The 20,485-nt window shown below is 40.8% G+C and overlaps 1 pseudogene; it reads right to left on the bottom strand.

Annotated features, from left to right (window-relative positions):
• Positions 1–12,745: 12,745 nt before the first annotated feature.
• LOC113880079 lies at positions 12,746–18,674 on the bottom strand (annotated as a pseudogene).
• Between the last annotated feature and the right edge of the window lie 1,811 nt (positions 18,675–20,485).

The following is a 20,485-nucleotide window of genomic DNA, read 5'->3' as shown; positions in this document are numbered from 1 at the left end:
CTCTGGGTCTGTAGGCAGGACTTATTGACTTTGAACATCACTGTTCAGTGGCATTACAGGAATATTTGGGGGCAACTTCTGAAGTCAGTATCTTGAAGTCTTTTCCTGTTGGCCTGGTTAGATTCTCCAAAGAAGAATTCTCTAAGAGACTGTCTGGAGGGTAAGAGTTTGGCTGCATACCTCTGGGAGAGAAATAAAGTTTGCCTCTACATTTATCATTCAGTATGCATATGGTCACTTAATCCTTGTTTTGAGTCTGGTGCTCCCTTTCTAGATTTTGTTTTACCTGCTCCAGAGAATAAACATGCAGAATTCCATAGGGTTGGGGAGAAGCAGTTGCTTAGGAACATGAATGGGAAGAAAGATCTAGAGATGAAACTGCTCTCAGATCATTCATTCATGTTATCCTTATTTGAGGGTAAGATCCTTCCCACTTTTGGGCTTCCCTTGTGGCTCAGATGGTAAAGACACCTGCAGTGCAGGAGACCTGGGTTCAGTCCCTGGGTTGGGCAGATCCCCTGGAGAAGGCAATGGTAACCCACTCCAGTATTCTTGCCTGGAGAATTCCATGGACAGAGGAGCCTGGCCAGCTATCATCAGTGGGGTCTCAAACAGTCAGACACGATACACACGCTTCTCACTTTCAGCTGCAGAGGTATGTGATGGTGCTATTTCTTGTGCATTTTAAAGATTCAGCAGGATAATTCAAATCAACTCTTAGTTTTCCCCACTGCTTTCTAGGGGTTCAGTGCTCTTGTGCTTATTAAATCAGTTTTTATTTGTTCATTTGTTTTTCAGCTTCCAAAATGGTGCTGCTATCTTAGGGGTTTACGTCTTTTTTTTTTTTTTTTTAAAGAAAACCCACAGCAAACATTCTCAATGGTGAAAAACTGAAAGCATTTCCCCTAAAGTCAGGAACAAGACAAGGGTGCCCACTCGTACCACTACTATTCAACATAGTTTTGGAAGTTATGGCCACAGCAATCAGAGAAGAAAAAGAAATAAAAGGAATCCAGATTGGAAAAGAAGAAGTTAAACTCTCACTGTTTGCAGATTACATGATCCTCTACATAGAAAACCCTAAAGACCCCACCAGAAAATTACTAGAGCTAATCAATTAATATAGTAAAGTTGCAGGATATAAAATCAGCACGCAGAAATCCCTTGCATCTCTATACACTAACAATGAGAAAACAGAAAGAGAAATTAAGGAAACAATTCCATTCACCATTGCAACAAAAAGAATAAAATACTTAGGAATATATCTACCTAAAGAAACAAAAGACCTATATATAGAAAACTATAAAACACTGGTGAAAGAAATCAAAGAGGACACTAATAGATGGAGAAATATACCATGTTCATGGATCGGAAGAATCAATATAGTGAAAATGAGTATACTACCCAAAGCAATTTATAGATTCAATGCAATCCCTATCAAGCTACCAACAGTACTTTTCACAGAGCTAGAACAAATAATTTCACAATTTGTATGGAAATACAAAAAACCTCGAATAGCCAAAGCAATCTTGAGAAAGAAGAATGGAACTGGAAGAATCAACCTGCCTGACTTCAGGCTCTACTACAAAGCCACAGTCATCAAGACAGTATGGTCCAGGCACAAAGATAGAAATATAGATCAATGGAACAAAATAGAAAGCCCAGAGATAAATCCACGCACCATGGCACTCCACTCCAGTACTCTTGCCTGGAAAATCCCATGGATGGAGGAGCCTGGTGGGCTACAGTCCAGGGGTTGCTAAGAGTCAGACACGACTGAGCGACTTCACTTTCATTTTTCACTTTCATGCATTGCAGAAGGAAATGGCAACCCACTCCAGTGTTCTTGCCTGGAGAATCCCAGGGACGGGGGAGCCTGGTGGGCTGCTGTCTATGGGGTCGCACAGAGTCCGACACAACTGAAGCGACACAGCAGCAGCATGGGCACCTTATCTTTGACAAAGGAGGCAAGAATATACAGTGGAGAAAAGACAATCTCTTTACCAAGTGGTGCTGGGAAAACTGGTCAACCACTTGTAAAAGAATGAAACTAGAACACTTTCTAACACCATACACAAAAATAAATGCAAAATGGATTAAAGATCTAAATGTAAGACCCAAAACTATGAAAGTCCTAGAGGAAAACATAGGCAAAACATTCTCTGACATAAATCACAGCAGGATCCTCTATGGCCCACCTCCCAGAATATTGGAAGTAAAAGTAAAAATAAACAAATGGGATCTAATGAAAATTAAAAGCTTTTGCACAACAAAGGAAACTATAAGCAAGGTGAAAAGACAGCCTTCAGAATGGGAGAAAATAATAGCAAATGAAGCAACTGACAAACAACTAATCTCAAAAATATACAAGCAGCTCATGCAGCTCAATTCCAGAAAAATAAATGACCCAATCAAAAAATGGGCCAAAGAACTAAATAGACATTTCTCCAAAGAAGACATACAGATGGCTAACAAACACATGAAAAGATGCTCAACATGACTCATTATCAGAGAAATGCAAATTAAAACCACTATGAGGTACCATTTCACGCCAGTCAGAATGGCTACTATCCAAACGTCTACAAGCAATAAATGCTGGCGAGGGTGCAGAGAAAAGGGAACCCTCTTACACTGTTGGTGGGAATGCAAACTAGTACAGCCACTATGGAGAACAGTGTGGAGATTCCTTAAAAAACTGGAAATAGAACTGCCTTATGATCCAGCAATCTCACTGCTGGGCATACACACCCAGGAAACCAGAAGGGAAAGAGACACGTGTACCCCAATATTCATCGCAGCACTGTTTATAATAGCCAGGACCTGGAAGCAACCTAGATGTCCATCAGCAGACGAGTGGATAAGAAAACTGTGGTACATGTACACAATGGAGTATTACTCAACCATTAAAAAGAATACATTTGAATCAGTTCTAATGAGGTGGATGAAACCGGAGCCTATTATACAGAGTGAAGTAAGCCAGAAAGAAAAACACCAATATAGTATACTAACACATATATATGGAATCTAGAATGATGGTAACGATAACCCTGTATGGGAGACAGCAAAAGAGACACAGATGTATAGAACAGTCTTTTGGACTCTGTTAGAGAGGGTGAGGGTGGGATGATTTGGGAGAATGGCATTGAAACATGTATATTATCATATGTGAAATGGATCGCCAGTCCAGGTTCGATGCATGATAAGGGTGCTTGGGGCTGGTGCACTGGGATGACCCAGAGGGATGAGATGGGGAGGGAGGTGGGAGGGGGGTTCAGGAGGGGAACACGTGTACACCCGTGGCAGATTCATGTCGATGTATGTCAAAACCAATACAACATTGTAATGTAATTAGCCTCCAATTAAAATAAATTTATATTAAAAAAAAAAGAAATCTGCTATTTTAGTTTTAGTGCACTTTTGAGAAGGAATTAAATTAGATACATGTGTTCAAGCCAATATTAATACATAAGCTGAGCCCACGTTGTCTTGTATAAAAGGACAGTTTTTAAATACAACAATAAAGTTGATTGTAACTACTACTTATCTTGTTATAATTGATTCAAATACTGTGCCCAGTGATCAAACCAATCTCATACTACCATGTGGCTTATGTTTAGAATGGAAGATACTCAACAGAGAAAAAAAAAGGGATCAGAACAAAGGTGTACATAGGTTGATGCATCCGAACATTTCTGAAAAATCTGCATGTAGACTGAATTCTTCCTAACTGAACTGTGCTTTAAAAAGTACAGTGGGACTATGCCCCTTTAAAGGGAAAGCTGCAAGGGAAGTTTTTGTAAAGTTTGGAAATTGCCCAGATTTCTCTTTCAGTTAAGTCCCCAATAGCGGGATTTTCTTCAAATAGAACTCACCTACATTGAGAAAATAAACTTGAAATTTTATTTATCTTCAAATAAAAATATATGGTGATAGGGATGACTTTGGTGCTATTAGTACAAGCTTCACATGAAATAGGGAAGGTCCTAGGCTAAGTGCTGTCATTTCTGAGCCCAGCTCTGCTTATGGAACTGGGTCACTGTATTCATTTATTTCTGACTGTGCTGAGTCTTTGTTGCTGCCCGGGCTTTTCTTCAGTTGTAGCAAGCAGTGGCTGTTCTCCAGTTGTGGTGCAAGGGCTTCTCACTGCAGTGGTTTCTCCTCCTGCAGAGCATGGGTGCTGGGGCACTCAGGCGTCAGCAGATGTAGCATACAGGCTCTGTATCTGCAGCTCCCGGCTCCAGAGGACAGGCTCAAAAGCTGTGGTGAAGGGGCTTAGTTGCTTTGCGGGGCCGCACGTGGGATCTTCCAGGATCAGGGATCCAACCCCTTGTCTCCTGTGCCTCCTGCATTGGCAGGTGGATTCTTTACCACAGAGCCACCAGGGTTTTGAACAGGTGTTTTAAATCTTAACACAGTCCAATTTAAGAAATTTCACTTTTATTAGTGCTTTTCATATCCTCTTAAGAAATACTTGCCTATTACCAAGTAATGATGATATAGCCTATGTTTTCTTCTTAAAATCTAGAAAACATTCTGGATTTATCTCTAGGCTTTCTATTTTGTTCCATTGATCTATATTTCTGTCTTTGTACCAGTACCATACTGTCTTGATAACTGTGGCTTTGTAGTAGAGCCTGAAGTCTGGTAGGTTGATTCCTCCAGTTCCATTCTTCTTTCTCAAGATCGCTTTGGCTATTCAAGGTTTTTTGTATTTCCATACAAATTGTGAAATTATTTGTTCTAGCTCTGTGAAGAATACTGTTGGTAGCTTGATAGGGATTGCATTGAATCTATAAATTGCTTTGGGTAGTATACTCATTTTCACTATATTGATTCTTCCGATCCATGAACATGGTATATTTCTCCATCTATTGGTGTCCTCTTTGATTTCTTTCACCAGTGTTTTATAGTTTTCTATATATAGGTCTTTTGTTTCTTTAGGTAGATATATTCCTAAGTATTTTATTCTTTTTGTTGCAATGGTGAATGGAATTGTTTCCTTAATTTCTCTTTCTGTTTTCTCATTATTAGTGTATAGGAATGCAAGGGATTTCTGTGTGTTGATTTTATATCCTGCAACATTACTATAATCATTGATTAGTTCTAGTAATTTTCTGGTGGAGTCTTTAGGGTTTTCTATGTAGAGGATCATGTCATCTGCAAATAGGGAGAGTTTTACTTCTTTTCCAATTTGGATTCCTTTTATTTCTTTTTCTTCTCTGATTGCTGTGGCCAAAACTTCCAAAACTATGTTGAATAGTAATGGTGAAAGTGGGCACCCTTGTCTTGTTCCTGACTTTAGAGGAAATGCTTTCAATTTTTCACCATTGAGGATAATGTTTGCTGTGGGTTTGTTATATATAGCTTTTATTATGTTGAGGTATGTTCCTTCTATTCCTGCTTTCTGGAGAGTTTTTATCATAAATGGATGTTGAATTTTGTCAAAGGCTTTCTTTGCATCTATTGAGATAATCATATGGTTTTTATTTTTCAATTTGTTATTACATTGATTGATTTGAGGATATTGAAGAATCCTTGCATCCCTGGGATAAAGCCCACTTGGTCATGGTGTATGATCTTTTTAATGTGTTGTTGGATTCTGATTGCTAGAATTTTGTTAAGGATTTTTGCATCTACGTTCATCAGTGATATTGGCCTGTAGTTTTCTTTTTTTGTGGGATCTTTGTCAGGTTTTGGTATTAGGGTGATGGTGGCCTCATAGAATGAGTTTGGAAGTTTACCTTCCTCTGCAATTTTCTGGAAGAGTTTGAGCAGGATAGGTGTTAGCTCTTCTCTAAATTTTTGGTAGGATTCAGCTGTGAAGCCGTCTGGACCTGGGCTTTTGTTTGCTGGAAGATTTTTGATTACAGTTTTAATTTCCATGCTTGTGATGGGTCTGTTAAGATTTTCTATTTCTTCCTGGTTGAGTTTTGGAAAGTTGTACTTTTCTAAGAATTTGTCCATTTCTTCCACGTTGTCCATTTTATTGGCATATAATTGTTGATAGTAGTCTCTTATGATCCTTTGTATTTCTGTGTTGTCTGTTGTGATCTCTCCATTTTCGTTTCTAATTTTATTGATTTGATTTTTCTCCCTTTGTTTCTTGATGAGTCTGGCTAGTGGTTTGTCAATTTTATTTATCCTTTCAAAGAACCAGCTTTTGGCTTTGTTGATTTTTGCTATGGTCTCTTTTGTTTCTTTTGCATTTATTTCTGCCCTAATTTTTAAGATTTCTTTCCTTCTACTAACCCTGGGGTTCTTCATTTCTTCCTTTTCTAGTTGCTTTAGGTGTAAAGTTAGGTTATTTATTTTACCTTTTTCTTGTTTCTTGAGGTGTCCCTGTATTGCTATGAACTTTCCCCTTAGGATTGCTTTTACAGTGTCCCACAGGTTTTGGGTTGTTGTGTTTTCATTTTCATTCGTTTCTATGCAAATTTTGATTTCTTTTTTGATTTCTTCTGTGATTTGTTGGTTATTCAGCAGCGTGTTGTTCAGCCTCCATATGTTGGAATTTTTAATAGTTTTTCTCCTGTAATTGAGATCTAATCTTACTGCATTGTGGTCAGAAAAGATGCTTAGAATGATTTCTATTTTTTTTAATTTACCAAGGCTAACTTTATGGCCCAGGATATGATCTATCCTGGAGAAGGTTCCATGTGCACTTGAGAAAAAGGTGAAATTCATTGTTTTGGGATGAAATGTCCTATAGGTATCAATTAGGTCTAACTGGGTCTATTGTATTGTTTAACGTTTGTGTTTCCTTGTTAATTTTCTGTTTAGTTGATCTATCCATAGGTGTGAGTGGGGTATTAAAGTCTCCCACTATTATTGTGTTATTGTTAATTTCTCCTTTCATACTTGTTAGCGTTTGTCTTACATACTGTGGTGCTCCCGTGTTGGGTGCATATATATTTATAATTGTTATATCTTCTTCTTGGGTTGATCCTTTGATCATTATATAGTGACTTTCTTTGTCTCTTTTCACAGCCTTTGTTTTAAAGTCTATTTTATCTGATATGAGTATTGCTACTCCTGCTTTCTTTTGGTCGCTATTTGCATGGAAAATCTTTTTCCAGCCCTTCACTTTCAGTCTGTATGTGTCCTCTGTTTTGAAGTGGGTCTCTTGTAAACAACATATGTATGGGTCTTGTTTTTGTATCCATTCAGCCAGTCTTTGTCTTTTGGTTGGGGCATTCAACCCATTTATGCAATCCCACTGCTGGGCATACACACTGAGGAAACCAGAAGGGAAAGAGACACGTGTACCCCAATGTTCATCGCAGCACTGTTTATAATAGCCAGGACATGGAAGCAACCTAGATGTCCATCAGCAGATGAATGGATAAGAAAGCTATGGTACATATACACAATGGAGTATTACTCAGCCATTAAAAAGAATACATTTGAATCCGTTCTAATGAGGTGGATGAAACTGGAGCCTATTATACAGAGTGAAGTAAGCCAGAAGGAAAAACACCAATACAGTATACTAACGCATATATATGGAATTTATAAAGATGGTAACAATAACCCGGTGTACGAGACAGCAAAAGAGACACTGATGTATAGAACAGTCTTATGGACTCTGTGGGAGAGGGAGAGGGTGGGAAGATTTGGGAGAATGACATTGAAACATGTAAAATATCATGTAAGAAACGAGTTGCCAGTCCAGGTTCGATGCACGATACTGGATGCTTGGGGCTAGTGCACTGGGATGACCCAGAGGGATGGTATGGGGAGGGAGGAGGGAGGAGGGTTCAGGATGGGGAACACATGTATACCTGTGGTGGATTCATTTTGATATTTGACAAAATAATACAATTGTGTAAAGTTTAAAAATAAAATAAAATAAAAAAAAACATTCTGAAAAGCTAGAGAGTGCTCTTAAATCTAGAAATCTTTCTAAAAAATCCATATTTCCTTCTTATCTTTAACATTTAGATTCATTGTCTATAGAATTAATTTTGCACATAGTGCAGGAATGGGCAAAGATACGTTTTCCATATGTATCTCCAATTGAACCAGTACTATTTACCAAAAGTAATTGTACCAGTTATCAGTTCATCGCCTCTCAGCCCCCAGTGCACCTTGCAGTGCTCTCTGCAACAGCAGACAGAGCTCTTTAGGCGGCTCTCCGTTAAGGGGGCAGCATGGTAACCTTCAGCTTCCCTCATAGCTAATTCGGTAAAGAATCTGCATGCAATGCAGGACACCTGGGTTCGATCCCTGGGTCGGGAACATCCCCTGGAGAAAAAAATGGCAACCCACTCCAGTATTCTTGCCTGGAGACTCCCATGGACAGAGGAGCCTGGTGGGCTACAATCTATGGGGTCGCAAGAGTCCACACAGCTGAGCGACTAAAGAGAGCGAGAGAGAGGAGGTAACCTTTCTCAGCAGAGACAGCTGGAGGGAGACCACCAGGGGAAGGGGCTGTCCTGTACCTTCCAGGGGCTGTGCACCAAGTCAGCACTGCAATGGGGGACACCCAGCAATGCTCACCTAAGCCACACGGCCAGGACACGTTTTCCTCGGCAACGTGTTAACCCCAGCACAGCCTGCTTCTCCCCTCCCCGTGGCTTTCTTGGAGACAGCACAATCCTGGCCTCCCATCTTCATCAGCACCTCCACTCCTCCTGCACGCTTCCCTCCCAGCTTCCAGCTGTGGCTCGTCTGCCTCCCAAGGTTGCTTTCTGCTGGCTCAGCAACCATGGTCCAGCTCTGCTCTAGGCAAGGCCCGGAACTTCTCCACCAGGGGTGGGAGCTAGGCTGGGACCTGGGACCCTCTACTGGAGTGCTTGCACTTGCACATAGATGTCTCTTCCATCTATATTCCAGCACTGGAAAACCGAGAAGCTACAAGGGACTCAAAATAACTGTATACAGGTGCAAATGCAGCAATTATGAGCAATAAGATTCGAAAAGCCCACAAATCAACTGCCCCTTCTAAGTGCCAGGAGCATGATTCCTGTTTACAGCACTGCCACAAGGGTGTGAGAAGACCACCTAAACCATTCCTCTGGCCAGGCCCACCAATGCCCCCACCCTCAGCCCATTTAAAGAACCACCCCACTCTCCTCCAAGACCCAGTTAGGCACCTGTTAACATGTTCTCATGGTGAAGTCTTACCTGAATTGCTCATCAGACCTCTTCATTTCTACTGATTAGAGTCCAAGGACCATGGTTGATAACACTTTGAAGTTTATTCCTCCTTGGGCACTCTTCCTCAGTCCTAGGGTTCCATTGTAAGTTATATTTTCTCTTTTATCATGGCTTAATAGTATAGCTTTATATTAAACTTCCCTTGTTTAAATCACGTGTGGTTTCTGTTCCCGATTGGACACTAACTGATACACTACCATCACTTCCTATTGCCGTGTGGCATAGGTCCCTAGATCTGTGTTGGTGATTTCGTGGAGTCTGTTCTGCTTCATTTGTCTTTGTCTGTCCCTCAGCCCCTGCTTTATCATTCATTTTACAGTATTTTCAGAGGCTTCCTGGCTGGTTCACTGGTTGAGAGTTCGCCTGCCAATGCAGGGGACACGGATTCAATCCCTGGTCCAGGAAGATCCTACATGCCTCAGGGCAACTGAGCCTGGGCACCACAATAAGAAAAGTCCCCAGGATGAGAAGCCCACCTACTACAGCCTGACAGAGTCCACACACAGCAACGAAGCCCCAGCACAGCCAAAAATAAACAAACCGGTTAATTTAAAAATATTTTCAAATTTTTGTTTGTAATTTTTGAACCTGGGTTATTTATAACTATAGTCTTTAATTTCTAGGCAGCTGGACATTTTCTAATATACTATAGTTACTGTTTTCTATGAACAAGAACATACTCTGTCCTGTCACACAGAAATATACTGTGGCTTTCTTTCTGGCCCAGCATGTAGTCGATTTTGATTTGTGTATTTGACGAGAATGTTAACATTTTACCAAATGTTCTCAATGTGTTAATTAGATCGTTTGTTGATTGTCTTATTCAGATCATCTGTACTTGAATCTTTTTTTAATATTTTGTGGTCTGCTGCTTCTGTTATTAAAAGAGGTGAGTTTTAGTCTTCCACTAAAGTGAATTTGCATTTTAGTTTTGGAAAATTTTTCTGTAGTAAATTATTTTCCATGATTCTAGTTCAAACTTTCTATGTGCTTATATTTAAAGTGTATCCCTTGTAAGCAGCTTAAGGATCAGTCTGTATCTGGCTCACCTCAGGCCCTAGAATGTAAACATGGAAACTGCTTCTGGCCTTTCCTCTGAGAGCTTGGTGGGTCTTTGTCTCAACCCTAAGGTACTACAGGAATGTCCTCTCCATTTTTTCACTGATTTTAGCTTAGCATTTTCTTCTGTGCAGTTTAACAATTTGACCAGTTCTTACCAGGTCTTCTTGTTGGGCTCTGCTGTCATCAGAGGATGTGAGAGCTCCCCCTTCTGGTCTTCTATCCTATTTAATTGAGGTTTCTGTTTATTAATTTTTTTTTTAACAGAAGATAGGAAAGGAGGGAGAATTCAGCAAACCATAAACAAAGTAAAAAGGCAACCAAATATATGCAAATGAAGTGACCAATAAGGGATTAATCTCTAAAATATACAACAGCTCATGCAGCTCAATAACAAAAACAAACAACCCAATCAAAAAATGGGCAGAAGATCTAAATAGACGCTTTTCCAAAGATAGCCATAAAGCACGTGCAAAGATGCTTAGTATCACTAATTAGTAGAGAAATGCAAACCAAAACTCCAATGAGGTGATCAGCTCACATTGGTCAGAGAGGGTACCTACCTGCTAAGTTGCTTCATTGTCTGACTCTTTGTGACCTCATGGACTGTAGCCCACCAGGCTCCTCTGTCCATGGGATTCTCCAGGCAAAAATACTGGAGTGGGTTGCCATGCCCTCTCTCCTCCAGGGGATCTTCCCAATCCAGGTATCAAACCCATGTCTGTTAAGTCTCCTGCATTGGCAGGTGGGTTCTTTACCACTAGCGCCACCAGAGTGGCCACCATCAAAATATCTTCAAACAATATATGCTGGAGAGGGTGTGGAGAAAAAGGAACCCTCCTAAAGTGCTAGTGAGAATGTAAATTGGTACAGCCACAATACAGAACATTATAGAGATCCCTTTAAAAAACTAAAAACAGAAGTACCATATGACCTCACAGTCCCACTACCAGGGATAAATCTAAAGAAAATCATTATTCATAACGATACATGCACCCAAATGTTCAGTGAAGCACTGTTTACAGTAGACAGGAGACAGAAGCAGCCTAAATGTCCGTCGACAGAGGAATAGATAAAGAAGATGTGGTACATATATACAATGGAATATTACTCAGGCATAAAAAGATCAAAATAATGCCATTTGCAGCAACATGGATGGACCTAGAGATTTTCATACTGAGTGAAGTAAGTCAGAGAAAGAAAAACGTCATATGCTATTGCTTGTATATAGAACCTTAAAAAATGGACAAAGTAACTTATTTCCAGAACAGAGAGAGAATCGTGATGTAGAAAACAATTTTATGGTTAACATAATTTTATGGGAGCTGAATGGGGGAGAAGGATAAAATGGGGCATTGGGATTGACATATACACACTACTATATATAAAAGGTCGCACAGAGTCGGACGCGACTGAAGTGACTTAGCAGCAGCAGCATATATAAAATATTGTGGCTTGGCCAAAAAGTTCATTCAGGTTTGTGATAGTGTACAAAAACCCGAACAAACATTTTGGCCAACCCAGTAAAGTGAAAGTTGTTCAGTCTTGTCCAGTTCTTTGTGACCCCCTGGACTATAGCCTGCCAGGCTCCTCTGTCCATGGAATTCTGCAGGACAGGATACTGGAGTGCGTAGCCATTCCCTTCTCCAGGGGGTCCTCCCAACCCAGGGATAGAATTCCAGGTCTCCCACATTGCAGGTGGATTCTTTACCATCTGAACAACCAGGGAAGCCCGAGTAGCTAACTACTATATAGCATAGGAAACTGTACTCAATACTCTACAATGACCTATGTGGGAAAAACATCTAAAAAAGGGTGGATATATAAAACTGATTCCCTTTGCTGTACAGCAGAAACTAAAATCAACTATACCCCAATATGAATTTTTTTTTAAACTGAAAATAAGATTACAGAGAATTTATAACAAATATGACTATGGAATTAACATGAAATAAAAGTCTTCTGGAGTAAATAAATGCACTTCTCCCTGTTCTTCCCACTAAGCACAGTTATAACCTCGATACTATACATCAAATGAGAGCAAGAAGACACTGAGAGGTGGAGAAAAGCAGTCAGCCTGGCTGGGACCGCAGGACCGAAGAACAACACAGAGGCAGGTTCCTTGGGTTTTCTTTCTGCCTCCTGTGTCCAACAGTGGGAGCTGGAGAAGCCAGCTATCCAGAAATAGCAACACAGAGAGCCCTCCAAAAAGCCTGCTCTCTCCGTCTAGAACATGAGGGAAGGGGCAGCCTAGCAAGACGGAACACTTCTAGGTGATAACTCCCCTACTCCAGTCAAGCACTGTGGAAAAAACAAGGGCCTCACCCTACTCCTGTAACCAAAATATAAGAGGGGCCTAGACGCTCACAAGTTGTGACAAGACACACCCCCACCCGCAATGGGTTGGTGGTGTCAGACATGCTGGAGTGGGGAGCTGAGACTTTTATAGCCTCCCGACAACAGTGAGTCCTTATCCCACTCTGCAGTGTCAGTGTCAGAGTATGGAAGCACCAGGGTGGTGTTTGTGTCAGCAAACATCTAGTGGGGACCCTGAGGTCTTACAGTAACGGGGCACCTTCTGTCCCTGGGTGTCAGCACAGGCAAAGTAGCGTTGCTGAACTTCTACCTCTAGCAGGCAGTAAGTAGGCACTGATAAGACAGAAGACCTGAATAAAAGCTAGTGTCTCATAACGCAATACTCACGTGTTCAGGATTCAATTGAAAATCATTGTCAGAAAATCTCAACTTGAATGAGAAAATACAATCAACAAACACCAATTTTGAGAAGATGCAGAAGTTGGAATTATGTGACAAGGAATTTTAAGAAACTAATTTGGAAGGTAGGGAAAAACGTATAGTACATCCTGTGTGCTCTGTACCCCTAATCCCACGAAGGTAGCATTTTGCGTGACTATAATATCAGATCCATGATACTGACATTAGTACAACCCACAGAGTTTATTAAGGTGTTGCCAGTTGTATAAACAATCATGTGCATGCGTGTGTGTGTGTGTGTGTGTGTGTGGTTCTATGAAATTTGTCACATAGGAGCTTTGTGTATCTAGCATCTTGAGGTCCAGAACTGCTCCGTCACCGCAAGGCTCCCTTGGGCTACCCTTTTGGAGCCAACCCTCCCTCAAATCCTAACTCCTAGAAACCACTCATTGGTTTCTCATGTCTATAATTACATTAGTTTAAGAGACCTGGGTTGGATCCCTTGGATTGGGAAGATCCTCTGGAGAAGGGAAAGACTACCCTCTCCAGTATTCTGACCTGGAGATTCCATGGACTGTATAGTCCATGGGGTTGCAAAGAGTCAGACAAGACTAAGCGACTTTCATTTTCAAGAATATTATAGAAATGGAATCATTCAGTATGTAACTTTTGGAGATTGGTTTTTCTCACTCAGCATAATTTCCTTAAGATCTTGATTGTTGTGTGTAGTTTATTCCTTTTTATTACTGAATAGAATTCCATGATACAGATGTACAAATTTGTTTAATCATTCATCCCTTGAAGAACAACTGAATTGTTTCCAGTTGGAGTTATTTTTTTTTCTTTAAACATCTTTATAGAGCAGCATCCAAACTCCAGATCCAGTGGCCAAGGAGACCTATTTTGCTGTGGGTACCAGCTGGGGCATGCAGGCGGCTCAGGCTTCCCACTCTTCTGTTTAGAGACGAGGGTGGTGGGCGCGTTTCATCTTTGGCTTCCACAATGCTCACGTCCTCAGGCAGAGGCTTCTTAGGACCAGTCTTACCAGCTGGGTCCCAAGGCAGCATGCTCTTTCCCTTGACGCCCAGCACACCCTGTCTGAGCAGCATAGGGCACACAGCAGGCTCAACATAGTAGTTAACAGGTCCCCACTGTGGCTCATGAGGCCATCTGCGTGGGCTTAGCCATGCGTGGATTTAGCCCTCTGTCCTCAGAGTTTCCCAGACACTACCGCCTCGCAGCCTTTGGCCCCCCTCTCCAGGAGGAGCTGCAGCGTACCACAGCAGGCCCGCCGCACAGGAAGTGGAGGACCGACCAGTCTATAACACAGAGACTCTGCCTGGGAATGGCACACAGACCTCCTGTGGCTCCCTTTTCAGCATAAAGCTCTACTCTGCCGTCAGGGAAGCCAAATTTCTTCTGAACCACAGCAGTCAATTCCCAGAATCCACCGGCCCTTCTCACCAAGAACATTCTGTGTCCTGGTGGCCAAGATAAGGATTTCTGTCCTGGTTGGTGTAACATGGACCTCACCTCAGCCAGCTCCTCAGTGAAAGACTCATTCAGTTCACCTTTGAAGATGCCATCAGTGACGAACTTCCTCTTCTTAGCCCCAGTTGGAGCTATTACTGATAAATCTACTGTGCACACTTATATATACATTTTTGTGTGAATTGAAGCTTCCATTTCTCAGGGATAAATGCTCAAGTGCAGTTCGTGATTCGTATGCTAGTTACCTCTTCAGTTTGTTTTTTGTTTTTTAATTGCTAAACTGTTTTCCAGAGTGGATGTTTATTTTACATTCCTACAAGCAATAAATGAGTGATGAAGTCTCTCTGCCTCTTCAGCATTTGGTGTTATCAATATTTTTTATTTTAATTATTTTGGAAGTTGTGTAGCAATATCTCATTGTAGTTTGAATTTGTAAATTCAAATGACTACTGATATTGAACTTCTTTACCTGTGCTTGTTTTCCATCTATATATCCTCATGAATAGAAATATCTGTTCATAACTTTTCCCCATTTTCTAATTCGCTTGTTTTTTTGACATTGAATTTTGAGAGTTATTTGTATATTCTGCATACAAGTCCCTTTTCAAATATATGATTTGCAAAATTTTTTCTTAGTCTGTAGATATGCTTACCTTTTCATCCTCTTAACAAAGTCTTTTACAGAGCAAATATTTTAATTTTGATGAGGTATAATTTATCAATATTTTTCTCTTATGGATCATACTTTTGGTGTCAAGTGTAAGAATTCTTTAGCACAAGAACCTCAAGACTTTCTCCCATTTTTTTTTCTCTAACAGTTTTTATTTTACACTTTTAAGTCTGTGATTCATATAGACATGATATTTGGGTTGAGGCTCATTTAATGTCTCGTTTCTCTAGCACACTTTCTTGAAAATGCTATCTTTCCTTGTTTGAATGGCTTTTCACCTTTGTCAAAATAAGTTGGACATATTTGTGTAGATGAATTTCTGGGATCTCTCTTTGGTTCCATTAATCTTTGTGTCTATCCCTTGCCAGGCTTCACTGGTGACGCAGATGGTAAAGAATCCACCTGCAATGCAGAGCCCCAGGTTCAATCCCTGGGCCATGAAGATATCTGGAGAAGGGAAGTTCAGTTCAGTTCAGTTCAGTCACTCAGTCGTGTCCAACTCTTTGCGACCCTGTGAATCGCAGCACGACAGCCTCCCTGTCCATCACCAACTCCTGGGGTTCACGCAAATTCATGTCCATCAAGTCAGTGATGCCATCCAGCCATCTCATCCTCTGTTGTCCCCTTCTCCTCCTGCCCCCAATCCCTCCCAGCATCAGGGTCTTTTCCAGGGTCAGCTCTCCCCATGAGGTGGCCAAAGTATTGGAGTTTCAGCTTCAGCATCAGTTCTTCCAATGAACGCCCAGGACTTATCTCTTTCAGGATGGAGTGGCTGGATCTCCTTGTAGTCCAAGGAACTCTCAAGAGTCTTCTCCAACACCACAGTACAAAAGCATCAATTCTTCGGCGCCCAGCTTTCTTCATAGTCCAACTCTCACATCCATACATGACCACTGGAAAAACCCATAGCCTTGACTAGATGGACCTTTTTTGGCATAGTATCACTGCTTTTCTCTATGCTATCTAGGTTGGTCATAACTTTCCTTCCAAGGAGTAAGCATCTTTTAATTTCATGGCTGCAGTCACCATCTGTAGTGATTTTGGAGCCCAGAAAAAGAAAGTCTGACACTGTTTCCACTGTTTCCCCATCTAGATCCCATGAAGTGATGGGACCAGATGCCATGATCTTCGTTTTCTTAATGTTGAGCTTTAAGCCAACTTTTTCACTCTCCTCTTTCATTTTCATCAAGAGGCTTTTGAGTTCCTCTTCACGTTCTGCCATAAGGGTGGTGTCATCTGCATATCTGAGGTTATTGGTATGTCTCACGGCAATCTTGATTCCAGCTTGTGTTTCTTCCAGCCCAGCATTTCTCATGATGTACTCTGCATATAAGTTAAATAAGCAGGGTGACAATATACAGCCTTGACGTACTCCATTTCCTATTTGGAACCAGTCTGTTGTTTCATGTCCAGTTCTAAGTGTTGCTTCCTGACCTGCATACAGATTTCTCAAGAGGCAGATGAGGTGGTCTGGTATTCCCATCTCTTTCAGAATTTTCCACAGTTTATTGTGATCCACACAGTCAAAGGCTTTGGCATAGTCAATAAAGCAGAAATAGATTTTTTTCTGGAACTCTTGCTTTTTCGATGATCCAGCGGATGTTGGCAATTTGATCTCTGGTTCCTCTGCCTTTTCTAAAACCAGCCTGAACATCTGGAAGTTCACGGTTCATGTACTGGTGAAGCCTGGCTTGGAGAAGGGAATGAGAGAGCTAGTTCTTAGGTAGGTAGATAAGGAGTCTAGGGCTCTTGAGGAGGAGTAAAGGACAAACTTTTTTTTCTACTCTCCTTTTTCTTAGTCATGTAAGATTTTTTTTCTTGAACTCTGAGTTGTTATGGCAACAATCTATTTCTTCTAAGACTAACTTTCTTTAAGCCCAGAGCTAATGATTACACAATAAAACAACTCATCTTACTCAGAGGTATGTTTTTCCTTAAACTCTGTACTAACAGCACAATTGCACTCATCTCACACGCTAGTAAAGTAATGCTCAAAATTCTCCAAGCCAGGCTTCAGCAATATGTGAACCGTGAACTTCCTGATGTTCAAGGTGGTTTTAGAAAAGGCAGAGGAACCAGAGATCAAATTGCCAACATCTGCTGGATCACGCAAAAAGCAAGAGAGTTCCAGAAAAACATCTATTTCTGCTTTATTGACTATGCCAAAGCCTTTGACTGTGTGGATCACAATAAACTGTGGAAAATTCTGAAAGAGATGGGAATACCAGACCACCTCATCTGCCTCTTGAGAAATCTGTATGCAGGTCAGGAAGCAACAGTTAGAACTGGACATGGAACAACACACTGGTTCCAAATAGGAAAAGGAGTACATCAAGGCTGTATATTGTCACCCTGTTTATTTAACTTATATGCAGAGTACATCATGAGAAACACTGGACTGGAAGAAACACAAGCTGGAGTCAAGATTGCTGGGAGAAATGTCAATAACCTCAGATATGCAGATGACACCACCCTATGGCAGAAAGTGAAGAGGAACTCAAAAGCCTCTTGATGAAAGTGAAAGTGGAGAGTGAAAATGTTGGCTTAAAGCTCAACATTCAGAAAACGAAGATCATGGCATCCGGTCCCATCACTTCATGGGAAATAGATGGGGAAACAGTGGAAACAGTGTCAGACTTTCTTTTTCTGGGCTCCAAAATCACTGCAGATGGTGATTGCAGCCATGAATTTAAAAGACCCTTACTCCTTGGAAGGAAAGTTATGACCAACCTAGATAGCATATTGAAAAGCAGAGACATTACTTTGCCAACAAAGGTTCGTCTAGTCAAGGCTATGGTTTTTCCTGTGGTCATGTATGGATGTGAGAGTTGGACTGTGAAGAAGGCTGAGCGCCGAAGAATTGATGCTTTTGAACTGTGGTGTTGGAGAAGACTCTTGAGAGTCCCTTGGACTGCAAGGAGATCCAGCCAGTCCTTTCTAGAGATCAGCCCTGTGATTTCTTTGGAAGGAATGATGCTAAAGCTGGAACTCCAGTACTTTGGCCACCTCGTGTGAAGAGTTGACTCATTGGAAAAGACTCTGATGCTGGGAGGGATTGGGGGCAGGAGGAGAAGGGGACGACAGAAGATGAGATGGCTGGATGGCATCACTGACTCGATGGAGGTGAGTCTGAGTGAACTCCGGGAGTTGGTGATGGACAGGGAGGCTTGGTGTGCTGCGATTCACAGGGTCGCAAAGAGTCGGACACGACTGAGCGACTGATCTGATCTGATCTGAACAGTTGTATAACAACAATGTATCTTGCTCGAGGACACGTTTCTTCTTCTTAAGAACCTTCTGACTAATCCTGTTATCTTAAGATGCATGTTGCCGGAGTGGGTTTGTTAAGACCTTTCTATTGTTAATAACCAACTGAAAAAGTATATAAAGACAGGCCTGATAAGACAGGCCAGTGGGGCGCTCTCTGCCCCTTCGATGTCTGTGTCAAACACTCTCTCTGTCCCTTTTTCACTGTGATAAAACTTTTGCCACATGAAGCTCTAAGCGCCTTAAGCCTTGTCTCTGGTCCCAAAGCTAATTTTTCTTCTTCGGAGGTCTCGTATCTGACACCGTTCACCATAAGCTATCAGGAATGGCTCCCCACTCCAGTATTCTTGCTTGGATAATTCCAAGGACAGAAGAGCTTGGTGGGCTATAGTCTATGAGGTCACAAACAGTCAGACATGACTGAGCAGCTAAGCACACACACACATACACACAGACATCCCTTTACCAGTACCGCTCTGTCCTGACTACTGTAAAGCTATATAGTAAGCTTTAGTATCAAAGTTTTTCCTACCACTTTATTCTTTTCAAGTTGTTTTACCTACACTACTACCATACCTTCCCATATAGATTTTACAAAAAGCTTGTTGATGTCCACAAAAACAAACAAAATTAAGTGGTGGTTTGATAGAAACTTTATTAAAACTAGAGAATTTGCAGAGAATCAACATCTTTACTAAGTTGAGTCTTCCAATCCATGAACGTAGGACTTATCTTCTATTTTTTAAGTCTTTCTCTATTTCTTTCCTTGGAATTTTGCAAATTTAAGTATACAGACCCTGAATGTGTTACACTTATAGGTAAGTCTTTCATTTTATTGGAAAATTAGAAATGGAATCATGCTTTAAATTTGTTTCTACATGTTCTTTTTTAATAAGTAGAATTTCAGTTAATTCTTTGATGATTTTATGTCCTGTGACCTGATGAACTCATATGTGGTGAAATTTTGTGAGGATTTTGTAGATTCATTAGTATTTTTTACATAGATAATGTTATCAGAAAATAAGGAGTTCTTTTCTTCCTTTTCAATCTGTGAGCATTTTGTTTCTTTTTACTGTCTTATTACAGCAGTTAGGACCTCCAATGCCATGTTGCCAGGTGGTCAGAATAACAGTGCTAAGAGGAGACATCCTTGCCTCAATCACAGTCTTAAGGGAAAAGCATTGTCTTTCCTTTAACTATGATGTTAGTTGTAGGTTACTTTGTAGGTGCTCTTCATTAAGTTGAAAATTTTCCCTCTATTACTAGATTGATGAGAGTTTTCATAATGTGTTTATTAGATTTTGTCCAATGCTCTTCCTGCATTGATTGATAAATCATATATTATTTGTTCTTAACTTGTTCATATGGTTGCTGCTGCTAAGTTGCTTCAGTCGTGTCCGACTCTGTGTGACACCACAGATGGCAGCCCACCAGGCTCCCCTGTCCCTGGGGTTCTCCAGGCAAGAACACTGGAGTGGGTTGCCATTTCCTTCTCCAATGCATGAAAGTGAAAAGTGAAAGTGAAGTCACTCAGTCATGTCCAACTGTTAGCGACCCCGTGGACTGCAGCCTACCAGGCTCCTCCATCCATGGGATTTTCCAGGCAAGAGTGCTGGAGTGGGGTGCCATTGCTTAAGGTAATTGATTTTCAAACATTGATCTAGTCTCACATAGCAGGAATAGTCACATTTGGTGATGGTATATCATTTTAAAAACACACACACACAAAAAAACCACAATGCTGGGTTCAATTTGTTAGCATTCTGTTGAGGAATTTTGCAACAAAGTCATGGGAGATTTTGATAGATGATTGTATTTTCTTGTACTGTATTTGTGGTAATTTTTGAGGCAGTACTGGTTTCAGAAATGTTTTCACCTTCTTATCTTGCTGGAAGAGATTGTGTAAAATTGGTGTTAACTTTTAAACATGTTTGGTAATTCTACAGTTAAACTGAGAATCAGCTCATTGCATTGCTTTTTCTTATTGTTTTTGCTTTCACTTTTATTCATTTCTACTTTCATTTTATTATTTGCTTCTTGACAAACACTCTAAAGCAGTTCTAAATTTTAAAAATGCCTCAAGGAACAGTTACAAAATTCTGTAAACAAATGTAAATGTGAAAA

This window comes from Bos indicus x Bos taurus, chromosome 21 (genome assembly GCF_003369695.1).
Source record: "Bos indicus x Bos taurus breed Angus x Brahman F1 hybrid chromosome 21, Bos_hybrid_MaternalHap_v2.0, whole genome shotgun sequence".
NCBI classification, from domain to species: Eukaryota; Metazoa; Chordata; class Mammalia; order Artiodactyla; family Bovidae; genus Bos; species Bos indicus x Bos taurus.
This window is presented reverse-complemented; position numbering and strand designations above follow the sequence as displayed.